Source organism: Balaenoptera borealis, assembly GCF_965194805.1.
Source record: "Balaenoptera borealis genome assembly, chromosome: 12".
Taxonomy (NCBI): domain Eukaryota; kingdom Metazoa; phylum Chordata; class Mammalia; order Artiodactyla; family Balaenopteridae; genus Balaenoptera; species Balaenoptera borealis.
Window position 1 is genome coordinate 7215811 of NC_138869.1, and position 9615 is coordinate 7225425.

Genomic DNA, 9615 nt, shown 5'->3' on the forward strand with positions numbered 1-9615 from the left:
TAAATTGAGTATATTTAATTAAAAACCACAGCTAAAACCTAACCTTTCATGATGAGTATAAATATGAATTGGTAAAGCTTTAGTCTAAAATGAGTAGATAATATAATAATATGTAAGTTGAGAACTGATATAGTAAATAAATGAAAGTCATTTTATTCAGAGAAATGAATGGGTACCTAAAAATAATTGACTACTCGTATGAGAATCAAGTAATTGTTACGAGTCATCAAATTAAAGGATAAGTATATTTAAAGATGTTCATATTGTCTTATAGAGAAAGCAATCCTCTGAGCTGTGGGAGATGGTTAGCTGGATGGCTCATCTGAGGCTACCAAAAAGCCTCACTATTAGACCTAAATTCCTCCTTCCACGACCTGCCTTGAAGTCTGCCCGCGCACTGATTCTATGTATGTGGAATAAAGAGGCACTTACCCAGATGGCTGCGTGGGGTCATCTGTGCATGTCAGAAGAACCCGCACAGTTTTAAGGTAAGGGTGTCATTAGCTCATTTCTCTGCAGGCCTGTAGTTTTAGTGTCTGTAGAAAGGTGACAAGATCCGGCTGGGGACAACAAAACCAATGGCATCCCCAGTGGAACATTTTACTTGTCTCTTTATTCTCTCTTGGAAAATAACAAGCTGGGAAAAGCTGAGCTCAAAACTTTTCCACCAGTTCCCTTGCCACATCTGTGTGGAGGGACAGAAGGGTCACAGTACCAAGTCCTCTCATTTTGATCCTGAGATCAAATTAGTACAATTCCATTTCAGACTTCATAATGTCACTCTCTGGGGTGAGAGATTTCTGGCGCCTCACATGAGTTCACAGTGGCTCTGGGTGTGCTCTCCCCACACGTGTGATGGACACCCCCATCCCCGGGTTGATTCTCAGGTGGAGCACATGGTTTCTGGGTATTATTGTCCTTGTATTCCATGATTTCTATTCTGTCAGTTTCAGATTAAATAAGATATAGAAGTATCCCTGTGGCTATAGTTGAAAGCAGCAAAAACCCTCTGGAGCCAATTTCTTTTCATTTTCCAGGATTTCCTAAAGTAGCCCCAAATGTGATATAAATATCCATCCCTTGTATGTTAATGATCCCAGACCCTTTCTGAGATGGAATACACATTTCTGAAAAGAGCTAGGAACGTTTTGCATTCTGTGACTGAGGCACTGTGAAATCCAGTTCCTGATCCCTCTGGGGCAACAAACGAGAAATATATCATTATGGTCCAGTGGATTTTCTGGCAGTAGAGGTATCCCAGGATTCAATGAAATAGTCCATAAAAGCAAAAATCCTACACAGTTTAATCTTGAGTGACTCTTAACTTTTCTTTTTCAATTAAATTCATTAGGAAGGGAGCCAGAAACAAGACAAAAACTTCTGCCTATTTAAAGAAGTTAAAAGAGAAAATTAAAATGCTCAGGAAAAAAATTACTACGTACCTACCTAGACTAAATACATACCACTGATATTTAATACACTGAGTCTTCATAAAAAAGAGCCATAAGCCGTCACCTGTCTTTCAGTGGTGTGGGCTAACCCAGACCATGACATGGGGGGGTCCATCACCTAGGGCTGTACTTGCTGCCTCTGATCAGAAATGTGGAAGCTTTATCTGTGGTTGCTAATCAGACATACTGAGCAGCAAGGGGAAGCCATGGGAAGGGGGCGGTAACCACACATCAACAGCAAAGTTCTCTCCCCGAACAGTGTCAGCCAGGCACCATCTAGTAGACACGTCAGTCAGCTAAGTTTGGCTTTTCCTCATGCACCTGTCTGTAAGGAAGTAATTAAAATCATGAGAAGTCTAGTTTTGCTTATTTTCCAAGGTTAGACAAAAAAATCTTTTTTATCACTTTCTGACATTGACCAAGACAATTCCAAAGATCTGACCTGGAAATGAAAAAAATCATTCTTGGTTTTTCCTTTATTATTCTTGCATTCCAGTCTTGATGTTATTTTAACAATGTATTACAGAAAATTTAAAACATAAAAACTACAGAATAATTTAATGAATGCTTATTTACCCATTTCCAAGCCTTGACAATTATACTCTTCCTGTCATTTGCATCTTCATCCAGTGTACACCACCCCATCATTCATCATCATCATCATCATCATCATCATCACCATTTTACAGTTCATTTAGAGGTTTAAATTTATTGTTTAAACGTACAGACCTTATCCATACTATTTTGACAAATGGAAGCACTTGTGAAACCTACAAGCCAATCGCAATATAGAATATTTCTACTTCCCCAGAAAATTTATTTATGTCCCTGCACAGTCAACCCCTCCACCTCCTAGAGACTCCACTATTGTGATTTCATTTTCACCTTAGACTGACTCTGACTTCACTAGAACATACGACATCAGGCAGTATTTGCTCTGGTGTGTCTGGCTTCTTTTGCTCCGCATAACAATGTCTGTGAAAATCATCCAAGTAATTGTGTGTAGAAGTAGTTCTGTCACTTTGATTGTTGAGCGGTATCCCATTGAAGTAAAATAACACAATTTGTTCATGCATTCACTTCTTAAAGGACATTTGTGTTGTTTCCAATTGTTGTCTACCGTGAATGCACAAGTCTTTTTTGTGGATGTGTTTCCATTTTTTGGGATAGATACATATGTGGAATTGCTGAGCAAAAGGGTAGCTGTATGTTTGACTCAATGAGAAACTGCCACAACCTTCCAAAGTCATTGTATCATTTTACACTCCCACCAGCGATATGTGAGACTTCTAGTTGATTAACATCCTTGCCACATTTTTGTTGTTTGGTCTATGATTTCATATATTCTACTGAATGTGTAGTAGAGTATTATTATCTTACCTTGTTTCTGATCTTAGGAGGAAGACATCTAGTTTCTCACCTTTAAGTATGATGTTAGAGGTGCATGTTTTGTAGCTGTTCTTTATCATGATGAGGAAGTCCCCCTGTAGTGTTAGTTTGTTGAGTTTTTGTTTTTTTGTTTTTATGATGAATGGGTGTTGAGTTTTGTCAAATGATTTTTCTGCATCTATTGATATAATTATATGATGTTTTCTTTTTCCCCGTTGATATGATGGGTTATGTTCATTGATTTTCAAATGTTGAACCATCTTTACACACCCGGAACGAATCCCACTTGGTCCTGCTGTTTATATCTTTTTATGTATTGTTGGATTCGATTTGCTAATATTTTATTGAGGATTTTTGCATCTATATTCATAGGAGATATTGTTCTGTAGTTTTCCTTTCTTGTAATGTCTTCATCTGGTTTTGATATTAGGGTAATTCTGCCTCATAGAATGAGTTAGAAAGTTTTCCCTCTGCTTTTATTTTCTGGAAGATATTGTAAAGAATTGGTATAATTTCTTTCTTAAATGTTTGGTAGAATTCACCAGTGAAACCATCTGGGCTTGTTGCTTCTTTTTTGTGAAACATTTTAATTATTGATTTAATGTCTTTAATAGATGTAGGCCCATTCAGATTATCTGTTCCTCTTTGTGTGAGTATTGATAGTTTGTGTCTTTTAAGGAATTAGTCCATTTTATGTACGTTATCAAATTTATGGGTTTAGGGTTATTCATAATGTTGTTTTATTATGCTTTGCATGTCTGTAGGATCAGTAGTGTTTACTTCTCTTTCATTTCTGGTTAGAGTTTTATCAATTCAAAGAACCAGATTTTGGTTTTATTAATTTTCGCTATTGATTTTGTGTTTTTGGTTTCATTGATTTATGTTTTTATTTTTATTATTTTTTTATTTCTGCTTACTTTAGATTTAATTTGATCTTTGTTTTCTAATTTCCTAAGGTGGAAGCTTAGATTATTGATTTTAGATATTTCTTCTTTTCCAATATATGCACTAAATGTTGTAAATTTCTCTGTAGGCCCTGATTTCAGTACATACCACAATTTTTGACAAGTTGTATTTTCATTTTCAGTCAATTCTAAATAGTTATAATTTTCCTGAGATTTCTATTTGACCCATGTGTTATTTAGAGGTATATTGTTAATCTCCAAGTATTTGGGAATTTTCTAACTTTTTGCTGTTGGAAAAAGTTTAATTCCATTGGCGCTCTGGAACATATATTGTATGATTTCTCTTGTTGGAAATTGGTTGAGATGTGTTAATTGGCCCAGGATGTGGTCTATTTTGGTAAATGTTCCATGCGAACTTGAGAAGAATGTAATTCTGCCCTTGTTGGATAAAGTAGTCTATAGATATCAATTAGATCTAGATGACTGGCTGGTGAGTTCAGCTATGTTCTGACTCATTTTCTGCCTGCTGGATTTGCACATTAGTGATTGAGGGGTATTGAAGTCTCCAATTATAATGGTGGATGGATCAGTTTCTCCTTGCAGTTCTGTCAGTTTTGGATCATGTATATTGATGCTCCGTTACTAGGCACATATATATTAAAGATCTTTATGTCTCCTTGGAGTGTTCTGTAACTCTCAGTCAAGGTGATTAATGTGTCTTTCGAAACTTTGCTCTCTTTACTGTTTTTTGCTTGTTTGTTTGCTCATTCTATCATTTGGGGACTTTTAAAATCTATGATTGTGGATTTGTCAATTTCTTCCCGTTATATTGTCATTTTCTTCCCTTGAATTGTCATTTTTTCTATATGTGTTCTAGAGTTCTGTAAGTAGTTGTACACACAGTTAGTATTACTATATCTTCTTGAATAATTTTAACCCTTTTGTTATTATGAAATACCCCCATTTTATCTGATATCAGAACAAACATCCCAGCTGTATTATGCTTACTATTTGTAAAGTGTTTCTTTTCTATCTTGCAGCTAATTTTTAAAGGACTATCACTCATTGAGTTTTGATGCAGTTTCAAAAGCAATGTACACTATAATGAAAAGGCCATGAAAATACTCCTCCATTTCCATATCCATGTGAGATCAGATTTTCTCCATATGCTTTAGCCATGATACTATTTCACAAATATTGCATAGAGTAATACGTATAGGAATCCAGCTCTTTTCTCTCAAGTCAGACATTAAAGAGCATTTTAAAAATGTGAAACAATGCTATCTTCTTGGTAGATTTGTTTCTACTTAGAAAAATATAACTTTTTAAATTAAAATACCTTTTAACTACCATGCTGTTTTCTAAATTTTTCTTGTTAAGTGAATTAATATAAAATATTTTTAGAATTACTCAGTTTTGATTTCCAATATAGTAAGTTTTGATATAACCCACATCAACAAAGGCTCTGTGGTGTCATTAGTAAGTTTTAACTGTGGAAAGTGTTCTTAAGACCAAAAAGTTTGATACCACCATTCTAGGGATTGTAGGGATTATAATATGTATCCTTAACCTGTCCCAATACTCTAAGTTAATATTATATATGTAAAATGTAAAACTTTTGCACTACACCTCCTTTTACCCCATCTCTGTCCTTTGTCTTCTATTTTAGTTCTACAAATGTTATTAATCTCACGATGTAGTGTTCTTTTTGCTTTAAACAGTCATTTTACTTTTTTAAAAAATTAAGAAAAGAGAAAAAAAGTTTTGGGTATTTTTTTTACATATTTGCCATTTTTATTCTTCATTTCTTCCTGTTTCTATGTTTCACTTATTCCTTGACTGCATCCTCAAGAACCTTCTGTTATATATTTTTATATATTGTTTATTTGTTTCTACTGGTGATTAACTCTCTCAACTTTTATATATGTGAAAAATATTGTTCTCATCTTTAAATATTATTTTCACTAGAAATAGAAATCTGTAGAAAAACATTTTTGTAACCTTTCAGATATTCTTTCATTGTCTTTTGGTTACATTATGTTTGGCAGGCAGATTTCTTTCATTTTTATCATTTTTAATCTATTTTAAAATGTCTCTCTTTTTGGCTGCTTTTAAGATTTTTATCCTTGTTTTTAAGCACTTTCAGTGTAATGTGCTGAGGTCTCGTTTTCTTTCTGTTTTTCTTAGCATTTGTTCAGGTTCTTGGTCTGTGTATTTTATTATATTTGGAAAAACTTTGGCCATATTTTCTCCCAGTATTTTTCTTCTCATTTTCTTTTCTTTCGGAGACTCAAGTAAGACATATTTTAGAATGCTGATTACCCTACTTATGCTCATTTCATTTTTAAAAACTTTTTTCCCTCTCTAAATGAGTTTGGATGTCTATTAACTTGTTTTGAAGTTCCTTGAAACTTTTTTCTGCAGTGTCCAGTCCTCCCATGTGAAATTTTAGGTTGTAGATATTATATATTTTATTTCTTATATTTCTATTTAGTTCCTTTTAGGTTTCCATGTCTCTGCAGAAATAATTAATCTTTTCATCCATTATATCGCTCTAGCCTTTAAAATGTTGATAATAGTTGTTTTAAAGTACTGTTTCCTAATTCCAATACCTAGAACATTAGTGGGTCTGCTTCTAGTGATTGTGTTTTCTTTTGATTATAAGTCACAGGGTCCCATTTTGTCACATGTTTTATAGTTGTTTATATAATTTTATATATTCTGCATTTGAGACTGAAGCATAATTCTATATTATTTATTTCAGAGAAAGTGCAAACCTTTTCCTACCTCTGTTAGGAAGAGGGCCAGATCATTCAGGTTCCTCACAGAGCTGAGTTGAGGTGGGCTATGCTTCAGCTTTAATTATGTTCAGTATGCCTGTCGTTACTTCAGCTCTCAACCTCCAGCTCTGTCTCTATTTTTTTATTTTTTATTTTATTTAATTTAAATTCACTTTTAAGATTGACTCACAGCTTGAAATATAAAACTAAGATTTTGAAATCATGAACTGTATGACCACTAATACTCAGAATCAACATGCTCCACCTGAGAAGTGACCTAAGGGTGAGGGTGCCCATCACATACTGTAGGTAGTGGACACTTAGAGCCACTGTGAACTCATGTGAGGCACCAGGAATCTCTCACCCCAGAGAATGGCATTACAAATTTGAAATAGGATTATCTTAATTTGATCTTAGGATCAAAATGAGAGAACTAGTATTTTCTACCATGATCGTTACCCTTCTGATCCCTCCACACAGATATGACAAGGGAATTTATAGAAAGGTTTTGAACACAGATCTTCCCAGATATTTATTTTCCTGGAGAGAGTAAATTAAAATGAATAGACAAGTGAAATGTTCCACTGGGGACTCCATAATTTTGTCATCTGCAGACAGATCGTGTCACGTTTCTGGACACTAAAATTACAGGCCTGCAGAGAGATGAGCTAATGACACCCTTGCCTTAAAACTGTGTGGGTTCTTCTCACATACACAGATCACCCCACACGACCATCTGGGTAAGTGCCTCTTTATTCCACACACTTAGAATCAGTGTGTGGGCAGGATCTAGGCAGGCTGGAGGAGGAGGCAAATTTGGTCTAATAGTGATGCTTTTTTGTAGCCGCAGATGAGCCATCCTGCTCTAACCATCTCCCACAGCTCAGAGGATTGTCTTCTCACTAATGGAGTCGAGGAAACGTTCCTGTTAGTGTAGTTAGTCCTTTAATTCGGTAACTCATAAAAATAGTGGGGTTTTTTCATGTGAAATACTGAATTAATTAGTTTCAGATATGCATTTATTTCCCTGAATAAAGTTACTTTTATTTACTTGCTATTTTGGTTCTCAGGGAAGATATTGTATTATATTGTCATTTTAGAGTAGAATATTACTAATATATATTAATCTTCCTCTTAAAGTGATAAATTTTAGCTCTGGGTTTTCATTATTATGATTTATTTATTTATTTTTTGGCTGCATTCGGTCTTTGTTGCTGCGTGCGGCTTTCTCTAGTTGCAGCGAGCGGGGGCTACTCTTCATTGCGGTGCGCGGGCTTCTCATTGGGTGGCTTCTCTTGTTGCGGAGCACGGGCTTTAGGTGCACGGGATTCAGTAGTTGTGGCACATGGGGTTAGTTGCTCCCCGGCACGTGGGATCTTCCCAGACCAGGGCTCAAACCCATGTCCCCTGCATTAGCAGGCGGATTCTTAACCACTGCGCCACCAGGGAAGCCCTGGGTTTTCATTAAATATGCTCAGTTTCGCTTCTCTTATTTTCATAAATCACTTAGAACATTTTAAAATAAGTGCCCTCTGTAGTTTGGATTGTTTAAAAAAACTAAGTATTTAGAAGAAAACAAGATTCTTTGTTTAAAACATCATTTTGTAAAAAGAGTTTAACCTCACATTTCTACAGAATATTTACCAGTATTTTCCCATGAAGATCTTTCTTGTCCCAGTTTTAATTCATTAGTTTCAAATTAATGTAGACAGAACTATGCTCTAGCAGCTGGGGAATTTCAAATCAGACGACATTGAAAATGAGGCTGTAATCACATAAAAAATAAAGAAAACACAGTGCTCATGATAGACATGTCCCCTGCCTGTCTACAGAAGACCTAAGAATAGAATCTTACAGTATTTGGTGAGGAGAAAGTCTATTTGTGTCTACTTATCTTTTCTTCCTAGGTTATTCATTTAAAAAATACCTGTTCCCTTTCATTAAGGATATGCCAGAACGCATTTCATTAGGAGGAAAATTTGGAAGAAAATATTTTCATCGGCCCTGATCTCTATGCTTGGGTTTTAGATTTAGATCATGAATTTTTTATGAGATAAATGAGAACTAATCTCCTTTTTCTGCTACTAAGATACAAAGAAGATGATGATAAATTAAAGTAAAAACTGTGAAGCAGGTAAGCCAGACTGCTTTTTGTCATTAACGGGGTGATCATGGAAACCGATTCTCACATAGGACTATTTGGGTTTCCCACTAATGACCGCTTAGTATTTGTGATAAAGCACCTCTGGTGTTTTCCTTTGTCTTTGGAATAATGATTACTCTTCTTTTGATTTTTCTCAGAATAGATGTAAAAATATTGATGCTGTAAATGCCCAAATACCCACGTGTAAGCAACCACCGTGAGCTGTAATCCTTGAAATTTGTAAAAGCAATAGATAATTCTCACTCATGTGTCTTAGGTAACCGCTGCTATTAGTGTATTCAAATGTAACTCAGGTTTTTCTTTTTCATTCTCCTGGAGTTCGTATATTTTACAGATGCTCTGTGCACATCACTGACGTCTAGGTGGTGATGATTTTGCTTCCTTGACTGTGCCAGCTCTTTCTCCATGGTCCTCTTCCCAGTTCTCCAGCTAGAATTGTGCCACAAGGTACAACATGTTGTCCAATAAACCCTCAGTCCAAACCCACGTACATGGCACATTGTCGATCTCACCTCCCAGATCCTTCCTGTTCATTTCTACTTTATAAAAGAGGATAACAATGACGAAAAGGAAGGTGATACTTTATACAATAACAAACCAAAATATGCTCTTTCATCTGTCTACAGCACATTGCTAAGTGCTGAACAGAAATCGTATTATTTGTACATCATCTCCATCCTAAGAAATGTGCATTATTATGCTCATGTTGTACAATGAAAACAGATGTTCTGTCCCTTCCTTCACCCTGTAATCTGTCCCCAAGGTCATAACACCCACATCTGCCTTGGGGGCTGGCGAGGGGTTTCCTCCTTCCATTGATACTCTGCACTTCTCTGACCCTTGGCTTGAGTGAAATGACCTCAGCGTTCTTCAGTAGTTTGTGGCCCATTTGATGACACTGTGTATCACATGATTCAGTTACTTGC

The 9615-nt window shown here is 35.6% G+C and overlaps 1 pseudogene across 1 annotated transcript in view; it reads left to right on the forward strand.

Annotated features, from left to right (window-relative positions):
• The window catches only part of LOC309607107 (shieldin complex subunit 3 pseudogene), a 296341-nt pseudogene that overhangs the window by 275346 nt on the left and 11380 nt on the right, over window positions 1-9615 (forward strand). The window lies entirely within an intron of this gene.